The sequence below is a fragment of the Mugil cephalus genome, chromosome 18, assembly GCF_022458985.1.
Source record: "Mugil cephalus isolate CIBA_MC_2020 chromosome 18, CIBA_Mcephalus_1.1, whole genome shotgun sequence".
NCBI lineage: Eukaryota > Metazoa > Chordata > Actinopteri > Mugiliformes > Mugilidae > Mugil > Mugil cephalus.
In genome coordinates this window covers 20,320,474-20,343,895 of record NC_061787.1, presented here as the reverse complement: position 1 = coordinate 20,343,895, position 23,422 = coordinate 20,320,474, and the positions used below count along the sequence as shown (strand labels likewise).

Sequence of the window (23,422 nt, the reverse complement as noted above, 5' to 3'; positions counted from 1 at the left end):
CATCTACTCCGATCGTTGCAGGGTACGGCCACGACAACTGACGTCTGACCGCCTGGTTTCACCAGAGACACACAGACAGACCTTTGTCAGTATACTGCAATTATGCTAATTAAGCAGTTGACCCTTGTTTGATTCCCGGCCAATGCAGCAAAGTATTATTGAATTTTCTTTTTGATGAACTTTCCACACATAATTCAAAAGTCAAGACTGTGAGCTAGGTTTCTTCTAGTCGCAGTTTCTTTGCTGATAAATTGAGGGAGCAGGCTCAGTTTTAGTAAAGAGGTACATCATGTGGAGTTCAATAAAGACATATTTTAAAGAAATTCAAATCTAAAACGAAACGTTTAGTCAAGTGATCACAACAGTGTTCAGTCAGAGTAGAGACACACAGACAGATATTGTGGACTACACTCACCGTGTGTGCAGTTGTTGCAAAAGGCTTTTATTAATGCGTCATTAGACTTGTGCTGCTCTTTCCACTTTTTTGAGCTTTAAAACATTTTCTCAGTCAATATATATCTTATATCTAGTAGTGGGGGGAGCTGCAGCCCACTGCTTTTATGCACACACACACACACACACACACACAGATATAAACATATATATCAGTTTACCATGGTGGCTTTCTTTAACTCACTGATCAAGTAGACTTTATGAACTTTTTATGATAAAAACATACCAGTGGCTTAGTGCAGGACACAAAGCTTTTCAGGCCAGGTTTCAGCAGTACACCAACAGAGGACAGATGGTTTGAAAGAGGAGTAATGGAAGCCTTCTATGTCAGAGCTGCACTTCTGTCCCCAAGAAGTTTTAACATCATTGACACCTTGAGACTGGAGCCTCTCACTGACATGACTTTGTTAGAGCACCATACATAGGGAAATGTTTAAGGGACAAACACGACCTAAGAGAAATACTGTATTTTTAGCCGTGTGGTTTTCTTAGTGCCTCATATGACTGTCATGCTGCTTCCTCTTTATAGCGACAGATGACCAGTCTGCTGACATGTGGTATTACCATCACTGTAGCGGTAGATCCCACGTTTTCTCTTTAATTTTTTCCCTGGATTTCTTTCAGTTCATGTCCTGTGTTTTGGAACGACAATAAATGGTAAATTAGTGGTCAATTAGAGCTATAGTTCTCTGTTAACTAGGTGACCCGTGTGCGGCTGGATGATGTCCAAGAAAAGTTTAGGCAATGGTCAGGTTTCCTGGTTTTCTTTCTTTTTATTAATCAGTACCCAACAATAACAGCATCAGCAAAGGGTGGAATATGTCTTGTGGTCCGACCTGCAACACAGACAGATGTTAACTGGCGCCGTGTTCATGAGGTTCCCTAAAATCTCATAAATATTCAATAAATATTAATATATAAAATTAAGTTAAATATCTGTAAAGATGTGCAAATAAGCAATGTGCAAAATGTATTGTGCAAACCATGGTAAATAAAGTGCTATCGTGACTGAAGTGCAATGTGCGATTATTACTATCACTTTTTTTTTTGCATAGATATGTTTTTAATAACAGATGCTCAAATAACAGTGAATACAATACCAAAAAGAAAAAAAATGTCAGATTTCCATTTGTGCAAAAATACAGATATCTATAAGTGTATGTCCAAATAAGTATAAATGCAATACAACAGAAGTGTGAAAAACAGAGGATAAAAATAAAAGAAACCAGTACAAAAAACTTCAATGGTCTAATCATATTTTAACTTAAATAGGGATACAACTAAGATATCGCCAGTATCAGGCTTTAAAGACGAATGGTTCATTAATATTCGGAATTGAGCAACAAAAGCAGGAAAAAAAAGGTTGCATCAAGGTACCCCACCCACCCATTCCCTGTATGGTGCTCATTAATATATTAAAAGACTGTATAATCATTTTAGGTTGAGCTAGGTCCAGAAGTAGTCACAACCATGTGGTCGGGTAAATCAAAGAAGACAGAATGTTGATAAAGGGGTCCTGTATTTTGTGAAAGGTTGAGTTTTGTACTGTATAATATTTTTTCAGGTGTGCAGTAAGCGGTAAGCTCGTTAATCCAATGTCTTAGTGATGGTGACTCTTCTGATTTCCAGTTGAGTAATATACATTTTTTCACTGCAGTGCTGGCAAGAAGAATTATATATTTCTTATGATAGTTCATCTTAACAGAACTCATATCTCCCAATATCCATATTTTTGGATCTTGTTCGATTTGTAAACCTACTATCCTTGATGTTAGAGCAATACAGCCTCCCCAATATTCTTCTATCACCGAACAATTCCAGAACATGTGCAGGAGGTTGCCTTCATTAGTCTTGGAACGTTGACATAAAGGAGAAATGTTGTCAATTTTATGTAATCTGTAAGGGGTGTATGTTCTGTGAAATAATATTAAATTGAATTTGCCTGTGTTTGCCTATATAAGTTCTTGGGATGTTTTATCTGTCTCACTATAAAGATGCGTTTCAAAAGGGGATTTGTTTGGGAGTCTTGGAAAGAAGTCTTCAGATTGTTCTTTGACCCATTGCCTAATTTGAAATAAATTAAAGTAAGTATTGTTAATATAAAAGTCTGAGATATCTAAATCTAGGAGTAAATGACATTCTTGCCAAGCAGCAAATGTGTTCTGAATTAAGGGATTCTTTGTAATGGACGTTAATTTTTTATTTTATTTTTTTTGTCACCTATAAATGGAACTACAGTTAAAGGAGTTGCTTTCATCTTGTGTTGCTCTATTGAGACCCATGTAACTTCACTGTTCTCCTCATGACGCCAAATCCAAATTGAATGGAATTGAGATGTGAGAGAATAATACCTAAAATTTGGTAAATTAAAACCCAGAGAAATTAGTTAAACTCTAGGAGTTTTCCTTTGCCACAGAAAGAGGGTTATAGCTTTGTTAAGTTCCTTATATAAGCTTTTGGGGATATTTATAGGGATACACTGAAATATGTAGATACATTTTGGAAGTATGTTCATTTTAATTGTGTTAACACGACCAGTTAAGGACAACGGAAGATCTATCCATCGTTGGAAGTCTGATTTAGTTTGTTCCAACAATTTTATGTAATTCTCATTGAAAATCTGTCTGTCTGATTTGCATATGTGTATGCCCAGATATTTAAAACCATTAGTGGAATTTCTCAATGGACTAGCAAGAGATCTAATATTATCATCTTGTATATTTATAGGCAAGATCTTACTTTTGGTATAATTTAGTTTGTACACTGAAACTTTGCTGTAACCTTCCAAACATTGCCATAAAAGAGGTAGTGATGAGTGCGGATCAGTTACATATAACGAGATCATCCGTGTAAAGGGACAGTTTGTGTTCTTTTGTACCAAATTTAATTCCCACAGTTGCAGAATTAGATCTCATAGCAATGGCTAATGGATCATTTGCAAGTGCGAAGAGCAAAGGTGAGCTTGGACAGCCTTGCCGACAGCCTCTAGTTAAGGAGAAAGGACACGAAAGAACAGCATTTGTTAAAATGTTGGCTCTGGGAGAGTTGAATAGTGTTTTAACATATCGCATACATTTTTCTTCTTCTTTTGCCCATGGCCTCCAGGGTCTGGAATAGGAAGCTTGGCTCAGTCCTATCAAACGCCTTATTTGCATCTATAGATATTATTAATGTAGGATTTCTGTCTTTTTGGAGAGCATTCAATATGTGGAGCAGTCGCCTCACATTGTTGACTCCATGCCTATTCTTAACAAACCCCGTCTGACCAGAGTGAATTAGTTTTGGCAAGACATTTTCTAGTCTGAGGGCTATAAATTTGGATAAGACTTTGTAGTCACCATTTAAAAGACTGAGGGGCCTGTATGAATCACATTTCTGTTTGTCTTTTCCCTGTTTTGGAAATAATGTGATTGTTGCCAATTTCAGTGAATCTGGTAACTTTTTATTTTCTTGAGCTGATTTAATCATATTTGTTAGGAGGGTCAACAATTTCTTAGAAAAAGCCTTGTAGTAGTATACTGTAAAATGGCTTTGAGTGCTTCCCAAATATTAGCACGTGAGGAGGAATTTAAGTTTGCGTCGAGAAATATTTCTATGTTAGTCGTCATGTATGACATAAATTCCTGGTCTTTTAACATGAAATTCCTAAACTTCCACTTGTAGGGAGTTGGTTTCAATGTATCCAACATCCAATTAAATTTCAAAGGATTATGATCCAAAAAGGTAGCAGCTAGGTAAAAGCAATCTTTTACAGATGGGACCCTCTCTTGTGACATCAAAAACATGTCTATTCTAGAATATGTATTATGTACTCCTGAAACATAAGAAAAGACCTAAGAGCACATGTATTAAAAGTACATTTTAATTGTAGTCAGAATGATTGACCTCAGTGGTGATGGATAGTTATTAGATCTTTAGCTGCAGTACATGGAGAAGATTTCAGAAAAAAGACCCATTTTCATTTTTATCTGGGCTACATTATCTTTCTTAGAACACGGCGTGAAATGTTATTAAGTTCTTTTGATGGTTTCATTCATGTAAGGCTAAACATATCTGCATACCTTTAAACGATTATATGATTTTATTATTTCATTTTAAAAATGTGTCATGTGTTAAATCTGCAAGTGTTCAAAACAGCTCTTCGTTGCTGGCAGGACTCGAATACTGACAGACTTTGGTCAGAGAGATGCTCCAACACAGTGCAGTGTGTGACGTTGTGCGTTTCCAGACGTGGCAGCAGAAACCTATGTTGCATGTTGTGTTGGTGGTGACCATAGCTGCCTTCCAAGCAGTTGACCCAGGTCCAATTCATGCAGAACACATTCCACTATTTTTGAATTTTCTTTTTGGGGACTTTTGCTTAACTCACTAATAATTCAAGTCAGGATTTTGAGATAGCCAACTTCTAGTGGTGGTTTCTTTGCTGGTAAGCTGAGGTGTGGGGGCTCAGTTGTAGTAAAAAGGGACATCATGTGAAGTTCAATAAACATATATTTATTGGATTTCATTCTAAAACGATGTAATTTTAGATCTTACAGCAAATACTTTTACACATAAATGTGTCAGAGGAGGATCTCTGACTGTTCACATAGTCACTGTGCTTCAAATCTAAAACAAAACGGTTAGTCAAGTGATCACAACAATGTTCATTCAGAACTGAAACTGCCACAGAGAGACATGTGTCAGCATTTGACAGTAGGTTGACCGTGGTGGAGTTTAAATCAGTGCAACTCCTCTGAAAACAGACAGACATCATATTCCTCCTTGTCCTGTGGTAACAGAATAAAAGGTAAGGTAAATATCGAAATATGCTGTTGGCTGAATTTGATATTCTTTAAACTTTTTGTTTTCCACATTAAAACCACTGTATCCTAGCAGACACTTGTTTATTGTGCTATATTTCTGCTCTATATTTCTGATTAGACAATTGTGCTCAGATGTTCTTTCAGCTCTTTGACTTATTTATTAATACTAATCCAGAAGATGGAAGACTGAACACTGAACCATGGCGTGAAATTTCCTCACCACATTTTTCATCATCTCTTTTTTTATTTTGTTGTACAATTTATTATACATAATATATCATTATGTATGATATGTGATGTTTATGTGTGTGATATGTATTTTATGTATTTATGAGCTTGTCTGACGAAAATGGCATTTACTTTCATTTTGCTGCGTCGCATGACTCTAAACAAAATGACCGCAAGCAGCATGACTTTTATAACTACACTGGCATCTTAACTTCCTTAAAGCAGCCTCTGGAAAGAAAGAATGATTTAATCACTGTGTTTAAAATTCATTTGTCTAGTTTCAATAGATTTTTTTTTCTTAAACATTAACATTCTTAAACATTGGCCAATCAAATTAATTACTGTTTCCATCTTTATGACGCCGTTTCCGTTACTGAAATTTAAATGGGGCGCGTTACTTGGTTCTCAGCCACGGGAGCCGTGAAGCGGTTTCTGTTTTTAGTTTTGGCGAGGAGAGGAGGCAGGGGCGAAACAACCGCATAGGTGATGATAATTGGCTAAGGTGGGCTTTCACGATAAGCCAATCTCAGGCAGTGTTCAGTCTATACACACCCACACCCAAGCAGAGGTAAGCGGCAGAAATGCCGAATGTGGAGGAAAAGTTGCGAGCCGTCACTGGTTGGACTGAGTCGACCCGGGGTTTTCTCTCTGACTCATATCTGCCTGTTACATTCTGACTAGAGGCCTGACAGACTGTATCATTGTAGAAGCTTCAGCTCAAAAACAAGGTTTGATCTTCTCCCATGAAGACCGATCTCTGAAGGCCAGAGACTGTTGTCCCTTTTTTTTCAATCAAACAAATCAAATGTGTTGTTACACGATCGTTAATGGAAGCGCACAGGTGAACGGCGACTGTGCGACTATTATATATCCAGCTTGAATAGCAAGATCCCACACTTGAACGATCATGACAAGAGGGGATTTGGCGGCAGATATCGGGCTCTGTGCAGGACACAGTGATTTACTCTAATATCAGCAGCCTTTTGAAAGAGCGGGGGTTTGACGGATCCATTCTTCAGGTCATCAACAAACTGCAACGTTATCTGCAATGTACGCGATGACGTATGAGGGAGGAAAACAGGCGCGCAGCTCTCACAGCGGGAGGGCCGACCTGGGACTTTCGATGTGAAAGCGGTATAAATCTACCAGTTGGGGTCTGAGGTGCAATAACTATTCTATTATTCTAAGTTCTGTGTAAGTACGTGTCTATATAATTCTACTCTATGCAACTGGCTGAAACCTGCTAAGACAAAATTCAAATTACTAAACATATGTAAACATAAAAAAAAAGAAGAAGAATATGAGTAACGCAATAGTTACTTTCCTTGGTAACTTGGTTACTTTTCTAATGGAGTAATTCAGTTACTAACTCAGTTACTTTTTGGTGAGAAGTAACCAGTAACTATAACTAATTACTTTTTAAAAGTAACGTGCCCAACACTGGTTTTTACATAAATGTATGGGAGACAGCAGAGACATCAGAGGAGTCCCTGAGTAATGAGTTGGTCTCAGCTGTGGCCTGCAGATCAGAGGTTGCCATGGCAACTTGAGGTGGTTGTCAGTGACGACAGAAGCGCTGGCCGGGACAGAGAGAAAAGGGTGATTTTCTCCCTCTGTGCTGGTCTCACATTTGAACTTACCGTGACAAAACAGTAGCTCCTGTCAGAAAAACATGCAGACCGTGGGTGTTGTAAGACCTTCCTGAAGACTTTGATATGTTTTTTGTCTTTCTAGAGTAAATATTTTGGAGACACGTGTGAGTTTAAAACAGGGGTCCCTTCTGCTTCTCTCAGAAAATCTTTGCATTACAGTCAATGGAGAACAGAGAGAGACACTCAGAGGCTCACATTTTAAATTTTGTACGTCTCACTGCTTTGACAAGCACATTGTTAGAGACAAAACATGTTTATCTACAACTCATGTATGTAGAGTGTTAATTGTGGCGGGGAGGAGCATGGAAACAGAAAAGTTTCAGACAATTTCAGACACCTTCTTCCACTCTGGCTGATGATGTCACCCACTCTAGCATGAACATTCCGTGCAATACACACCCATTATAATCTCAGAATTTCTACTAAAATGATTATGGTCTTTGAATAGTGATCGATCAAGAACTATACAACCTATCAAAACATGGATCAAGACACCAATACACAAGACTCGTGTCTACAGTTTAAAGTTTAAATTAAGTCTCTAGGTGAAAGTACACCTGATCAGTAGATGTTTGAAAAACTTTTTTTCTCTCTTTTTTTTTGCCTGTCCCATTCATTTCAATGGATTTTTTTTTCGCAGTTTTTGTATTCGTATTTCATAGAGAAAACTAGTAGCACACCGATCACAATCAGACTGTACCTTTTGATGTATAACTTGTCCTACAGCTCGAAGAACAGTATAACAATAGGGCCTCAAGGCTACTAGCCCCTACAGCTAAAACAAATAAAGCAATTAAGAACCCAAATGGGAGCGCCTTGTCACTGTTTGTTTTCAGCCAGGCCCCTGAAACATCCAGTAGTCAAATCTGCAAAAAAAAGAAAAGAAAAAGAAAATGGTTTGTTTGTCCAAATCCTCAATTAATTATTAACACTTCTTTGAAAAATTACTGTAGACAGGTCTGTGGTTTAGAGAATTAGCAGAAACACAGGGCCTAGTGTGTGGATCCCATTTGTTATTGTCAACATTCTTTGTAATAACTGAATTAATTAAACCTGTAAATTTTCTGTCTTATACTTACACTAATTGAATTGACTTCCTGTTGATTACTCTTCAAATTTGTTTCCTATCACAGAAAGATGTTCTTGAAACTACTTTTCTGTTCATTTATCTTTGGTAAGTTAATAAAATTACATTATTAATTATAAAAGACAAACATGCTGTTGATATGAAGAGTTTTTGTTTTGTTTTATCATTCTGTCAAGATCTGTTTTCATTGATCATTTCTATTTTGTGGGTTTTATCCTGAATTATCTTTGAATGCTTGTTTTCTGTCTTTTACTTGATGCAGTGAAAATATGAATCAATACAGTCAACAGTTAACTGACTAAACTGCACTTAATTCACAAAATACAGGAAATGACCAAACAGAAACCCTTATGGATGTTTAAAGACTCTTATCGTTTTCAGTACTCAGCTGCTTGGCTCCTTTTGTTTTCTTTCAGCACCATTTAAAGTGAATGTGACACAAAGCTTCTATGAGGCAGAAGAAAACCACAACGTCACAATGGAGTGGACCTTCACATCCAGAGCTGTCAATGCCTTGGCCTACCTTTCTATCCATTGTTACCTTTTAACTGACCATAAACTCACATTATTATTATTTGATGGTGTTGAAGTAAAAAAGTACCAGGATGTACAGTTTTTAGGTCGAGTCAAAAGTGAGAAAGATGGCCTCACAGAAGGAAGAATCAGACTTCAATTATCCAGCCTCAGGACCAATGACTCAGGCAGATATGTGTGTGACGTGTCCACTGATTATGCTCTTGACTCTGACAGCTGTCAACTTAATGTCACGGGTAAATATGAATGAATAAGGAGATGTCAATAGAATCCTCTTGTTTAGAATATGGTCACCACTGTTGCCTTTATTCTTTACAGCAGCTGAGCAGCTCCGGACTCTCACACCAACTTCAGGCCCTCATTCAGAGAGTAGGGGAAGGGACGGTCTCTACTGGTGCCTGGGAGCAGTAACATCACCGGTCATCTTCTGTCTTATAGCTATATTTATTTTCAGAAAGTTTAAAAGTTGCCTAATAACGAACCAATCAGAGAGACTTCCTCTTAGGAATATGTCTGGAGACTTGTCCACTATAAGACTTTAAGTTATTTAAGTTAAGTTATCAATCTAAGATAAATAATGTTTCTGTTTCACTGTGTCACTTCAGATTTTGTGGGCACTTCAACATCTTGTGGATTTTGATTCATCAGGTTGCTGTTTAAGAAAAAAAAAAAAAAAAAAAAAACATCTGACTGAGAATCTCACAAAGTAGAAGAGATTTTTTTCAGTTTCATTTCTGTAAGCTATGACATTGACTCTAATTGATGTCATGGTGAATTTAGCTGTGTTGTTTTAGTGCCTCATATGACTGTCATGCTGCTTCCTCTTCATAGCGGCAGATGACCAGCCTGCTGACATGTGGTATTACCGTATTATCCTCACTGCAGAAATACATCCCATGTTTTATCTTTAATTTTTTAAATTCTGCAGTTTGTTTTGTTTTAATTGAACTTTGTTATGCTAATTATTTTTCCTCTTGATTTTCTACAGTGCTGTGTCTGGACCTCAGCACTCATTTCCCTGTATTTGTTTCAGTTCATGTCCCATGTTTTGGAATAACATTAAGAATCATTGAAACACTGGAAGTAGCTAAGAACATTTATATCCACTAGTTTAAAAAGACAGAGGTATAATAAGACTTGTTTATGTGTGTCTGTTTAGACATAGACAGTATTTTCTGTACTTATTGTGTTGTATATCTTACCTGGTAGCCAGTCTAATTTGACTGGAGTTAATAAAGCTTAGGTCTGTGGAAATTTACTAGAATGATTGTTCTTTCTTTTCTTCCAGCTTCAACCATCTATCAGACCAAAGCTGCAGTCTATCTTTCTGCTGGGACTCCACTTATTATGAAGCATGTACTTTAGTTGGAAATGTTTCTGTGGTAAATTAGAGCTATAGTTCTTATAGGTACAGTTAACACCCTATCTCTTCAATTTACCTAAGAGCACAACTTTTAAAAGAACCTTTTAATTGTAGTCAGAATGATTGACCTCAGTGGAGATGGATAGTTATTAGATATTTAGCTGCAGTGCATGGAGAAGATTTCAGAGAAAAAAAAAAAAAAAAAAAAAACATTTTTATTTTTATCTGGGCTGCACTATCCTTTCTTAGAAATTCTGTTGATGGTGCCATTCATGTCGGCCAAACATATCTGCATACTTATGTAGGGGAAATAAGTTATTAAACAATTAAGTGTAATAATAATAATCAATTAATATTCGATCAATATTAGTTATTAGTAAATAATCAATCTCATCATATCTGAGGAGTCAGCTCTCAGTACAGGGATCATCTATTTCCAGCTCACAAGGACCTTCTGACAACGACTTAAGTGAAATATGTGGTTTATTTACGAATGGTGAATAATAAACAATATGATGAATAATATAACAGAGTAATGGAAAATGATGAGAATACCGAAATAAATGAGTTTAAAGAAAGTGAGAAGTATGGACGTATAGAGTATGGCCCTCATTCCTTAATGATTTAGATCAACACTCATTAACTCTGCTCAAATATGAAGGTAATGAAAACCCCTTGGATGCCGCTCCGAACAACTGTATTGAGTGACCAAACGCTGTCCTGGTGAGCTCGATCTTCCACAGCAGTATCGTCGGGGAAACCAGCGGTACCGAAGCGTTGAGAGCAGATTGATGGACAGTCAGATACTTAAATGAGTAAAAAAAAAAAAAAAAAAAAAAAGCTTACTTTTATTTCCCAAGTTATAACAAAGATGCTGATTTTTTTTCTATTATATTAAATGTATATATGGTTAGGTTAAGGGTGAGGGTTACTGCGCCTGTTGCGCCCGCCCCTGGTACCAGAGAAGCGATTTAGAAAAATTTCTTTTAAATTTGCTGTCACTCTGTCGTCAATATCTTTGTTGGGAAGTATGGAAATAAGTTCAACAGCTTCAATAAATTCCTCAACTTTATTTGTTACGTGCTCTGGGTCGGCAGGCTCCGCTTCCACATCCTCTGCAAAGTGTAAAACATCTCTAACCAACTTCCTCGAAAGTTCCTTGAGGTCCTCCATGTCTTTCTCCAGGCATACTACTTCAGACAATAGCAATGGATCAGACTAGATCAGCGTTAGCCCCGCCCACTGACTCTAATGGGTGAGTTTGACAAATAAATTCATGATGCGCAACACAGGACCATGAAATAATTAATTAGATAATGAAATTATATATATGTGTATATATATATATATATATATTTTACATAAAATGAATTGGTATTTTATTAATTAATGACTCATTTAAATAAGTATTTAATAGTGTATTTATTTATTTAATTGTGGAACTTTTAATCGTCATAAAATCGGTGAAGCACTTGTACAGATGAGCTGATATGGAGGTATCCAGAAAATGCATTTTTCCCCAAGATAATTTGAAAATGTGAAATTATCTTCATCAAAAAAACAATGGTGGCCTAATCTATTGAGTAGCTGTTAAAATGTTAACATTCAGTGGATTGTGAATATAAAATTTGACTCCCAATGCAATGTCTGATTTGGAAATTGTATGCTTTGTTAATCAACAATGCATTTTCTATTTAAAATCTTTTATTTTTTTTTATTTTATCATTATGTGGGCCTATTTGGCCTATGTAATTATAACCTAAAAGCAAAATATGTCTGTTTCATGACTTAACATTCATGTGATGTATGTAGTATGTACGTAGGTGAATTAGATGGTAAAACAGTAGTGTTAAATTTCCCAAGAACAGATGTGATCATCAAGAGATTCCCACTGTATATACAATAATGTATGAGAAATAAATAGCAAGCTTACACAAATTATTAACTATATGTAGTCACAAAATACATTTAGTCTATATTTCAGTTAGCTCCATTAGCTCTTCTTGATGCATTGAATTGTAATTTAAAGTGTTATTAATATTATTTCCATTCTTTGTTTTTTAAATGTATAAATATCATTATTTTTTGGCTCAGAAAAATCTATAAATGCATAACCTGGATTGCCAATTTGACTGAATTATTATGCACTTCTATTACTATTTTTCTATTGACTATATTTTATTTCCTCCTTGTATTTTCAAGCAGGCGGAGGAGGGAGAGGGAGCCAGAAGAAGTGATTGTGATCGCCTCTGTGAAAACAGTTTTCAACTGTGTTCTGATCTGATTTGTTAGGTTTGTTCTTGTTGTTGATGAACATTGGTGTTAACAAGGAACAGCAGTGGTCAGTATTTTACTTGTTAATTAACTTTATTACTGTTAAGACAGCTTAAACTGTAACTGTTAATCTGAAGCGAAGTATCTCGAATAAAATTTGACACAGTTCTTGGTCACATTATTTTTACAGTTTTTAAACTGTGCTCTGATTGATCTGTTTAATAAAATTTTAATAAATTGCACTTTTGTGTTGTCAAACTTATAATTTTCCCCCAAAGCTAGGTTCTGTTAATACATTGTATTTATATAAATGTGTTTATTGATAGCAAAATAATATTTTTAATATCATTTATTATTCATTAAATGTGTGTGTTATCTATATTCAAATACTGTCATTGTTTTACAGTTAATAAGTCAATTTGAACAGATAAAATTTCGACCAAACATTAAAACGACGTCTACACCTAGACGCAGCCAGGAGGTTTTAAAGTAATGCTGAAATGCAGGTTGAAAAGACGTCACATCGCAATGTCAACATCGCCTCTACCTGCGTTTGTCAACCTCTTTTTAACTCTACTTCAATGCAGAAACAACTTCTAAAACTCGACACATACAGCTGTAAAAAAAATATACAGTATATATATCAATATTTACACAATCACATTTAGAAGATGACTAATGTGCATTTAGAAGACGTCGATGTTACAATGTGACGTTGTGGAGAAGTTGTTTACAACAGTTAAAAAGAAGTCGAGGTTGCAACGTGAAGTCGTTTCAATTTGCATTTCAGCATTATTTGTAGACCTCCTGGCGACGTGTACGTTTAGACGTCGTTTCAACTTTTATTAGATGTCGAAATGTTTGCAGGGATCAGTGATACGATTTTCAGCCTCCATCACTATCATTTGCATGTTATCCAAAGTAGTCTTCAATCCATTGATGGAAATTTGGGGTTGTGCTGAATTCAAGTCACTTTTCTCAGAGAGAGACTTATTTAACTCACAAATTCCCTGAGCACAACAAGAAGCATCCCCGTGGATTGAAAATCATCAGATTCATTCACATGGTGTTGTTAAATTCATATTGACTGCGGCCATGCTCGCTTCGGCTGGTGTTACCTTTAGCCACAACTCCTTATTTGCTGGCAACAGTTTATCGTCTTTCTTATCTTTCTTTCGGTCTTCATTTCAAAGTCGAGCATCCATTCCACATCAACTGTCTTTTACTGTATCAAGGTAGGCACAGGATAAGTTGGAGAGCTCTGTTAAGGCAGTCTTCTCAGCAACTAGGCATGCAGTTAAATCCTTATTTTAAAATTAAGTTATCAACTCTTTTCTCTGTTGTTGTTTAGCTCTTGTTGCAAGTCAATGAAACATAATTACATTCTAATGTGCATTACAGGCGTCGAACTTGACAGTAAAAAAATATGCAGCAGCTTGTGCAAGAAGAATGAAAATCAGGAATTTAAACAGGCAAAATCTCAGAATTAACATGATCTCATTAGGTTGTGTTAACCGCTCATGTTTTTATTACCTGGTCAGTAAACACAGGGGAACTCAGCATCAGGGCCAATTTCTTGTGGTTTAATCCCCCTCCTTTCCAGTTACTCTAACGGCAGTTTTGGGAAGCAAGACCAGGATGCCCTTTCCCTTGAGGTGTTGCAGTTTTGTTCTACCATGCTGTAACTTCCGTACTGTTCAATGCAGCTGAAATGGTTGTCGCTAACGCAATGTGGCAGCAGAGAGCTGCTTATATATGCTTAGTGGTGAGCATAGCTGCCTTCCAAGCAGTTGACCTGGGTTGACCCGGCCAACTCAGTAAAATATTTTTGAATTTTATTTTTGCTGAACTTTCCATTCATAATTTTAAAGTCAGGAGTATGAGGTAGCTAACATCTAATGGTAGTTTATTTGCTGACAAGTTGGGGGAGAGGGCTCAGTTTAAAGAGGATTATCATCTGAAGTTCAATAAAGACATATTTACTGAATTCCGTCTGAAAACAACTTAAATTTAAATCTAACGGCAAATACTTTTACAATTAAACATGTCAGAGCAGGATCTCAGACTCTTGATAATCAGTCTGAAACTTCACATATTTTCTGTGCTTCAAATCTAAAACAAAACATTTAGACGAGTGATCACAACAGTGTTCAGCCAGAACTGAAACTGTGCCACAGAGAGAGACGTGTGTCAGCATTTGTCAGTGGGTTGTCTGTGGTGGAGTTTAAATCAGTGCACTTGCTGTGAAAACAGACAGACATGTTCCCTCTTGTCCTGTAACAAGAGAATTCTACTGACATCCTTTTAGTTCCCTATATTTGTTTCAGTTCATGTCTCATGTTTTGGAATGATAACAAGAATCCTTGAAACACTGGAAGTAGCTAAGAACATATTCATTAAAAAAAGATGGAAGTATATGTATAGTATACTTTATTCTTATTATAAACTGTGTGTGTGTTGTAGATTCAAATTAATCATGCAAAGTATTCATGGCAACTTGTTTTTAAAAAAAATAAATAATAAACAATACTTTTTTTCCCCTTATTTTCAGCTTTTCTGTGAGAGGTACAGATTGGATAGGTACAAATTATAATGGACCAAAAAAAGAACATCATTAGAATGATAAAATGGACATGAAGATATCCAACAATGGAGTTGCAGGGATTCTCACTAATGTATGCCCTCAAGAGAAATTGATCAAGTCAACCAGACCTGGTGAGGTCTGGTTGACTCAGATTGGAGTGCGAGACACCAAGGTCAATCTACAGAGTGTAACAGATAATGATAATGACAGTTCAAAATGTGCGGGGAATGCTTAATATGCCACTAATATACTAATTTGTCCAACAACAAATTGCACACTCTTGCCAGGATTTGCACCTGGGGCCTCATGTATCAGAGTTGCCCTGTCCACCACTGCCCAAGTTCGGGACTGGAGGTCATTGTACCTCCTCTCTTGGTCGGTGCCGGGGTTGGAGAGAGGGTTCAACAGCCACATTCTCAGGGGGTAGCCACAGTCCCCTGGGGTCAAATGAAGGCAGAAAACATGCGAAATAGATTTAGTTTCCTTTGTTCATACACCATTTGAATGAAGCACACTAACTTTTTTTCTAATTATAGGTGCTTCAGTGGGAAACGAACACTTAGGACAAGACAACTTTATTAATGGATAATTTATTTACTCACTGAGAAGCCACCCATCGCGCCAACTGTATCAGCCTCCAGCCTGCTCCCAATCATGCTGTTGGTCAGAATAGGCGAGTGATGCGTTGAACCAGGCCACCTTGCCACGATGTTAGTGAGTTGCATTTGCGCATCACATATTATTTGAACATTTATGGAATGAAAATGTTTCCTGTTGACAACAAATTCATCCTTTGATGGCTCTTTTATAGCAATGTGTGTGTACAGTCAATAGCTCCGATTTCATTAGGGAAACTTTAACGTTGACCTATTCAACAGCATTGTATGGGAATTTGATGTACCTGGATGACATTGTAATGATGCCATCCCACACCGTTGGCATGGCTCGACTCAGGGTTGACCGACACACTCCTGACTGGTCGGCCAGTTCCCACTGGAAAGCCCCTGTTGCCAGGAACCCCAGAGTGGTCAGCACCTGTGTGGGCAGTACAACCCCTGACTCCATGCTGTGTTGCGCTCTAGGGCCGGTTGCAGCTCTGCCCACAGCTCGAGTAATACTGGCCTCGGTAAATGAAAACGACTCAAGAGCCACTTGTCGTCGTTTGCGAGTAGATCTTCGCGTTCTCTAAACACTCTCTCACGCCTAATGTTACCATTTGCGAGGTCTTCTAACAAAGCCATGGCTGCCATTGTTAATACCCTTTTCTTCATCACTTTGCGCATGCTTTTATATCCACCCATGGTTACAAATGTGTGTGTTAATTGTGCATTTATTCTGTCTCTGATGTTCACATCCTCCGAGAACTACTTGATTTCACATTATTGACAGTTCCACAGTGTCGCCTCTTAGTGTCGCCAAAGGAACAATCACTGTGCAAACCGGCTTACGCCAGCCATGATGTTGGCGGACGAAGGTCAACGCCCATTTCTACGGTCAATTCACTTTTGATACATCTGAACGTTGACGTTGATGTGGGCGTACGCCACGTTTCTGGGCGCACGCAACTTTGATACATGAGGCCCCAGGTCACCAGTTGGGGTCTGAGGTGCAAAAGTTCTGTGTAAGTATGTGTCTAAGCAATTCTACTCTGCAACTGGCTTGTGTGCAACTGAGCTCTGGAACTGTTTTTCACCAAGCCTAGAAAAATAGGTGTCCAAAGAAAGGGTGCAGAGTGTGTCAGTAGTGTTTCAGTGTCAAGCTGCCCGAGTCTTAGCTGACTGTTGGTGCAGCATGCATGTGCCAAGGTTATGGACAGCAAATGCAAGTGTACTTTGTTCATCGTTTTGTTTGACAGTTTGAAGATTGTTCAAATGATTGATGTTAAGTTTTATATGCTCTAAATGAATGAACGATTGAATGAATGCATGAATGACTTTGTGTCATTGTTTTATTTTTCAAGATTAGATTTCAAATATTCCTGATATGCCTTTGTGAGTTCTTATGGATGTTACCAACCTGTTACTTCATATACAGCTTCATATACAGCAATTTACATTACATTCTGTGGTCTCAAAATGCACTAAAGAGATACATCAGGCTCGATACATCGGGCCCCTGAGGGTCAGAGAAATTTAAAACCAACTCTAGAGTCTTATGGTTGGAAATAAGGAGATTTACTTACTTAAGTTTTCAAAAATGGAGAAAATTTCATGGAAAAAATAAAGGTCAATGAAGTTGCGAGAGGACATCAGTTCCTTTAGCCCCAGCAGTGGTTCACATGTTTTAAATCAGTCAGTTCAGACCTGTTGTGCTGGATGGCTTTTAATCAGATATTGAATTCAGTTTGCCCAGATTGGATGCAAATGGGAGGTCTGAACAGAATAAAATCAACAATTGCGTTGGCCGGGAATCGAACCCGGGTCAACTGCTTGGAAGGCAGCTATGCTCACCACTATACCACCAACGCATGTGTTATTATGTTGGTATGTCGCTTTAACATCTGAAGGAGGGAGGAGGGAGGCGCCAGATGTTTGCTGCCACATCAGCAGCATGAGTGAAGGAGGAGAAAAGGGAGGTACACCAGGAAAAGGAAAAAAGACACGGCTTTCAACCTGTGGTTCTGGAAGTGCTGGCTACTCACTTAAATTTCAAACCATTTCAAAACATTTGATGAATATAATTGATGATTTATGAAGCCCAATTGTGGTTTGATAATTGCACATTCAAGAAGTGAAAGCTTCAGTTCACAGACTGTGATGCGGGAAACAGTCAGTGACAGAGATGAGTAGTAGCCTGAGTACTGTACTGTAAGTGCCCATCAGTTACTGGACTGTAATACAGTAGTATTGACTAATGTATGTAGCATCAGAACTCTCATGAAAAGAAACGGTTTGCGTTGGCCGGGAATCGAACCCGGGTCAACTGCTTGGAAGGCAGCTATGCTCACCACTATACCACCAACGCGATGGAAAATTCACTTTTTTGATGCCACGTACGCACTGCATACACTGCACATGTGTTTTAAAGAAGTCACCGTCTGGTCTGTGGTCTGTAGCACCACCCGGTGGCTATCTTTTGCAGTTGTCGTGGCCGTAGCGGGGGAGCGAGAGTCTGTATCTTCCCCTCCAATCACGTCGCTCCGTCTCCATCTTTCTCCATCTTTGCGTCGGCCAATCGCTGTAGCCATTGTCCAAAATTGCCGGGGCGGACCAATCGCCGCCCGCCGTCTCCATCTTTGCTCTCGGCCAATCACCGTAGCCATTGTCCAAAATTGCGAGCCGGACCAACCGCGGTCCGACATTTCCATCTTTCCGACGGCCAATCACGACGGCGCATCTCCAAAATTCAACCGTCCGGCCTTCACGCAGCCGCAGAAAACCTCTACTGTCATTTCAAATTTACCGCCTCGAATGATTGGAAAGACGTACAACCTTCAGCTGCCTGTAACTACAAAAGGTAAATATGTGGCTAATTTCATTGTATTCCGTCAGCTGTCTAGCTTGCTCGGTGTTAACTTTTCATTCATCGCAAAACGTAAACACGCTCCTTTTTAATGTTGTATTAAATAAACTAGCGGGTAGCTAGGCAGATATTAATGATATATTAAAGAGAGAAATAACTATTAAAAAAAACGACTTTGACGTCGCATCGCATGTGTAGTTCAAACGTGACCGTTTTGCTCCGACAGCAACGTACGTTACTGTAACCCCCGGTAACGTACAGTAACGCTCCATCACTGTAACGTGCTGCTTATCAGTATGCCAGCATGACGTCAGAGTATGAGAGTATGTTCTTATGTACTTTTAGCATAACATTATGAATGAAATCTGTATAGTTTTCACTTCTGTTGTCACAAAAGTCTTGAATATGCAGTGTTACCAGTTACTAATAAGCTACAGTAACGTTAGACAATAAATCTGTCTGCTGGTAACATTCACTTCTGTTGTAACCACAGTCTTCAACATGCACCGCTGCTACTGGTAGGCTACTAGTAGATAACAAGCTAGTATTCACTTCTGTTGTCATAAATATATAATATGTAGGCTACTGCTGTTAGTTTATAATTAGCTGTTTGTTTGTGTGATTGTATGCAAGTAAGAACCTACAGTGTGCACAAATATCTGTGTATTAGTAAGTTACAAAAGTGTGCACATTGTTCATATTTGTGTCATGAGCAAATATTAGCTGTATTGGTATAAATATCATTTTCCTGTTCATAGCAGATGGGTCCAAACAAAAAAAACATAGGGCCATGGGAGAGGAGGAGGAGATCAGGCGTTTGGCCTCTGAGGCAGGAAACAGACCAGCACCTCGGCAGAAGAAGTGGCATGATCTATGTCTGAAGGTAAACCTGGACAGAGTGATATGTGTATCATATTAAATGTAAAGCTATGACATATTTAAAGGGAACACCTTATTCGCTGTCAAACATAGAGATTGAAAAATGCCCAATGCAGATGAGGGGACAGATGTCACTGTTTGGAGGTGCACAGAGCTGTAAATGTGGTTTTCATGTAAAGAACGTATCTGAAGTCTCTTATGAGGTGCTGGTGTTCAATTCTGTTGTATTACAATTTTTTTTTATCTTGTCCGTGAACCTGTAGCCTACCACTTCGCTCCCTGTCTCAGTGCATCCAGGAACCTCATGTACAGTGGCACCGCAGCCAAGCAGCCAGGGCCTTCACCTGGTGAGACGCTACAGCCAGGACTCTACCTGCAGGTTCACCACCACCACCACCACCAAAGGATGTCTCCTCAGCTAGTGGTGAACCTTGGCATCAGTAAGTAATGAGGATTTACTTGTGCTGATATTTACATTATTATTATTAGAATTATTATTAATATAACTCCGGTTTCCTCCCACCTCTAAAGACATTCTCGTTAGGCTGATTGGTGACTCTAAATTAACCTCTGTGTGAGTGTGAGTGTGAATGGTTGTGCGTCTCTGCGTTAGCCCTGTGATAGACTAGTGACCTGTCCAGGTTGTTCCCCACCTCTCGCTCGATGCCAGCTGGGATAGACTCCAGCAACCCCCACGACCCTAGTGCAAGATTAAGTGATGCAGAAGATGAGATGAGATTATTAATATACTCAACTATAAAAAATATACAAAGCCCCAGTTAAGGTCATTTTTTTCTTTTTGTCAGTTTACAAAGCCACAGTTTAGTGGCTCTCATGGTGCCATGTTAAAGCCAAACTTAAGTTTGGCTGGGAAGCATTCACTCATGTAAAGTAAAGAGAATGATACATAGATAGACTTTGATTTAATAAATACACTGGTACACTGTTATGGTTTTCATGTAGCAGTAACTATAGTGGGGCTTTCATGCATTCATTCCATGTTTAATGTATTTGGTTTTATTGACGGCTGTGCCAATAATGATAGATTAATTCATTCATTACCATCTATGTTTATCCTATAATGTGAACTGTGCCCTTATTCCCTCAGACCTCTGATGTATCCAGCCCCATCACAAGCCCCACAAAAAGAAAAGTGCCACCACCTGGACACACACTGTTTCTCCTGTGTCTCTTCCTCCTTCTCCTGTTCCTGTATCAAGCTTCTTCCATTCTGCCTCCACTGCTACAGCTGTAAGAACATATTCTACTACACAGGAGCTGCTCTTGAGTAGATTGTTATCATATCTCTGTATTTAACTTACCGTGTTTTATTTTATTTTATTTTTATTAAGTGTTATCTGCCACCTCCTCCTGTGTCTCCTCAGGAACCCCCTCTGCTCCTCTCACCTTGCCATTGCCTAAAAATGTGGGGATCGTACCTGTTTCAGATGCTGCCTGGCTGCCCACAAAGCTCTAAAGACATTTCAGCAGCCCTGTGGAAAGACCAGCGTCTTTTCAAAGACCTGAAACTGTGGTATGATCCACCAGAGTCATCCCTCATATACCATCAGGTCCTCACTCCTGCGCGCTTTTTCCACCACCGACTTCTCTCATGGAAAAAACATGGTGTGACATTCTTTGTCAATATGTATATAATGTAAATAGTTTTAAAAGAAAAAAGTCTTAATTTGCTGCTGTTCTATTTTGTTTTTTAACTTTAACACACGTGTTTGTGAGTGTGTGTGTGAAATTTGTAATAAATTTGTTACATTTCAGTGACTGTCTTCATTTTTTACTGCAAAAATGCAAACTCACTCATAGAAAACGATAACATTGTTGCAGTACTTCATTCAGAAATATTAAAATGACTATAAAAGTACATTTAGGTACATGTGATAACACTTGGTAGTAGTCTGTGTTAAAGGCCTCATGTTCCAACGGTGGAATCGAACCAGCGACCTTTGGGTCAAGAGCCTCCTATGCTTTTCTGCAGTTAAGTGTCATATTTGGTTAAATTTCTCAAATTAATAGACCAGAATATGTGTGATTTTACTTGTGATGGACAGCAGAGACACTAATAACTACAGGGTCCTTCCATCTTTTCAAAATTTCCTCTCTTTTCCTTCTTTTTCCTTCTTTTTCCTTCTTCCCCCTTCTTCCCCCTTCTTCCCCCTCTTCCTTCTTCTTCCCCCGCCTATCCAGACTATTGTTCCCCAGCTTCCGCGGGAGTGGTTAAGGCGATGGACTAGAAATCCATTGGGGTCTCCCCGCGCAGGTTCGAATCCTGCCGACAACGAAGTTTTTTTTAGCCATGATACCGTGACGTCTACACACAAGTTTGTCGAAAACTATATAATAGGGAGTCTGATCTTTACAACTGATACCAGAAGAGGCACTGATCATACCACCATAGGTAAGCTTAGCACGCAATACTCTGCTTTTCTCGATCTGTATTAAATAGTAATGCAGATATACATTGAAATAAAAATCAGTTTCAAGTCTTGGGACTTGGATTAGGGGGAAAAAAAAAAAAGGACTGCGTTGGCCGGGAATCGAACCCGGGTCAACTGCTTGGAAGGCAGCTATGCTCACCACTATACCACCAACGCGACGGCAGCGTGTTGCGTCATCAGGTCTCCAGTCTGTTTGCAGAGAAACAAACAACCATGTAGTCCTTTTTATGTCTCTGGTCTGCAGTTGTTACTACAAATTGTTAGTTAGTTAGTTAGTTGTACATGTCGGATGTCAAACAGATGTCACATGGAAAACCAGACGATGATTTGCATGAATTTATGTTCTGCCACTGTAAAGAAATTATACAGCTGGAGATATCCGAATTGAAATTCAACCTATTCAACCTATTTAAATGGAACACCCTAACATATTAATGCACTATACTAAAAAGTCGTTAAAAGGGTGTTTAGGGTGGGCATAAGTTACGCTTCATGGTTAGCAACTACTAAATAAAGATGGGTCTAAATGTATCTATAGGACTCCAAACCTGGAATAAAGTTTCATTCATAGAGGCGTCATAAAGAGTGGAGATGCCGGGGATTGAACCCGGGGCCTCATACATGCAAAGCATGCGCTCTACCACTGAGCTACATCCCCTGTGACGCCACCTTACCCGATTGCAGACCACAGACCACGTGGTTAATCTTAATAACGCCAAGAGATAATGATAGGAAAGTGATCACGATAAGACAATGTTCTAAGGATGTAACAATAAGGTACTGTATTTAAAAAATATATTTTAACATCTTCTGGCGCTGACCACGTGAGAGTGAGTGGAAGAGTCCACGCTGTAAATAGACGTCTTGATGTATTTCGACGAGGTGAGTTAAATCGAATACATTCACCGTCTGCACACCTGTCATACATGGAGACCAAAACATGATTTTTTGAAGATATTTATTTAAGCTGTGAATTTGAAGTTGATGCCCAGTTTTCAGTTGCTGCTTGTTTACATTCTGCACAACATTTCACACACAGACAAAAACAAGCAAACAAAACTAAACAAAAAACACATTCATTATTCAATTTAGATTAAGGTTTGGAATATACACTGTGATGAATTATTTTTTGAGACAAGACCACAACCTGGTTGACGCTGTAGTCTTTGCCCTGTTTAAAATCCAGTTGTTTAAAAAATCCAATATTCTACAAATCAGTTGGTAGCCCTGTTCTGTTATTTTATTCAGATTTATTTCCAAAATACTTTAAAGTCATGTTCTGAAACTGTGGTTGGGGATGGTTTTTGTCCAGCAGATGGCAGCATTGGTCTATTTTATTCATTAAGACTGAGAAAACTTCTGTGTGTTCTCTGCTACAAGGTTTTATGTTGAGTTTACACTCATTCGAAGCAGAGTTTTATACATATATTGCATTCAGTATATGACAAAAAAAAATGTCATTATTCAGGTACTTTTACTCATTCTCTGGTTGTGTGTGTACGTCATCATGTCTGAGACAAACTGACCTCTACTCGTCTTTCTGTATGTTGGAGTGAAAGCACTTTAATGATAGGGAAACCCACGCAGGATACAGTGTGAGAATGTGTGTGTGAGTGTGTTCCAACACCTTATAATCTCACAGGCCTGA

The 23,422-nt window shown here is 38.3% G+C and overlaps 4 non-coding genes across 4 annotated transcripts; all 4 read right to left on the bottom strand.

The window, feature by feature from the left end:
• Window positions 1–17,375: 17,375 nt before the first annotated feature.
• On the bottom strand, window positions 17,376–17,447 carry trnag-ucc. Its single transcript has one exon. It is a non-coding gene; the product is annotated as a tRNA-Gly (tRNA).
• Window positions 17,448–17,872: 425 nt separating this feature from the next.
• Window positions 17,873–17,944, bottom strand: trnag-ucc. Its single transcript has one exon. It is a non-coding gene; the product is annotated as a tRNA-Gly (tRNA).
• A 3,914-nt stretch (window positions 17,945–21,858) lies between these two features.
• Window positions 21,859–21,930, bottom strand: trnag-ucc. Its single transcript has one exon. It is a non-coding gene; the product is annotated as a tRNA-Gly (tRNA).
• A 430-nt stretch (window positions 21,931–22,360) lies between these two features.
• trnaa-ugc lies at window positions 22,361–22,432 on the bottom strand. Its single transcript has one exon. It is a non-coding gene; the product is annotated as a tRNA-Ala (tRNA).
• Between the last annotated feature and the right edge of the window lie 990 nt (window positions 22,433–23,422).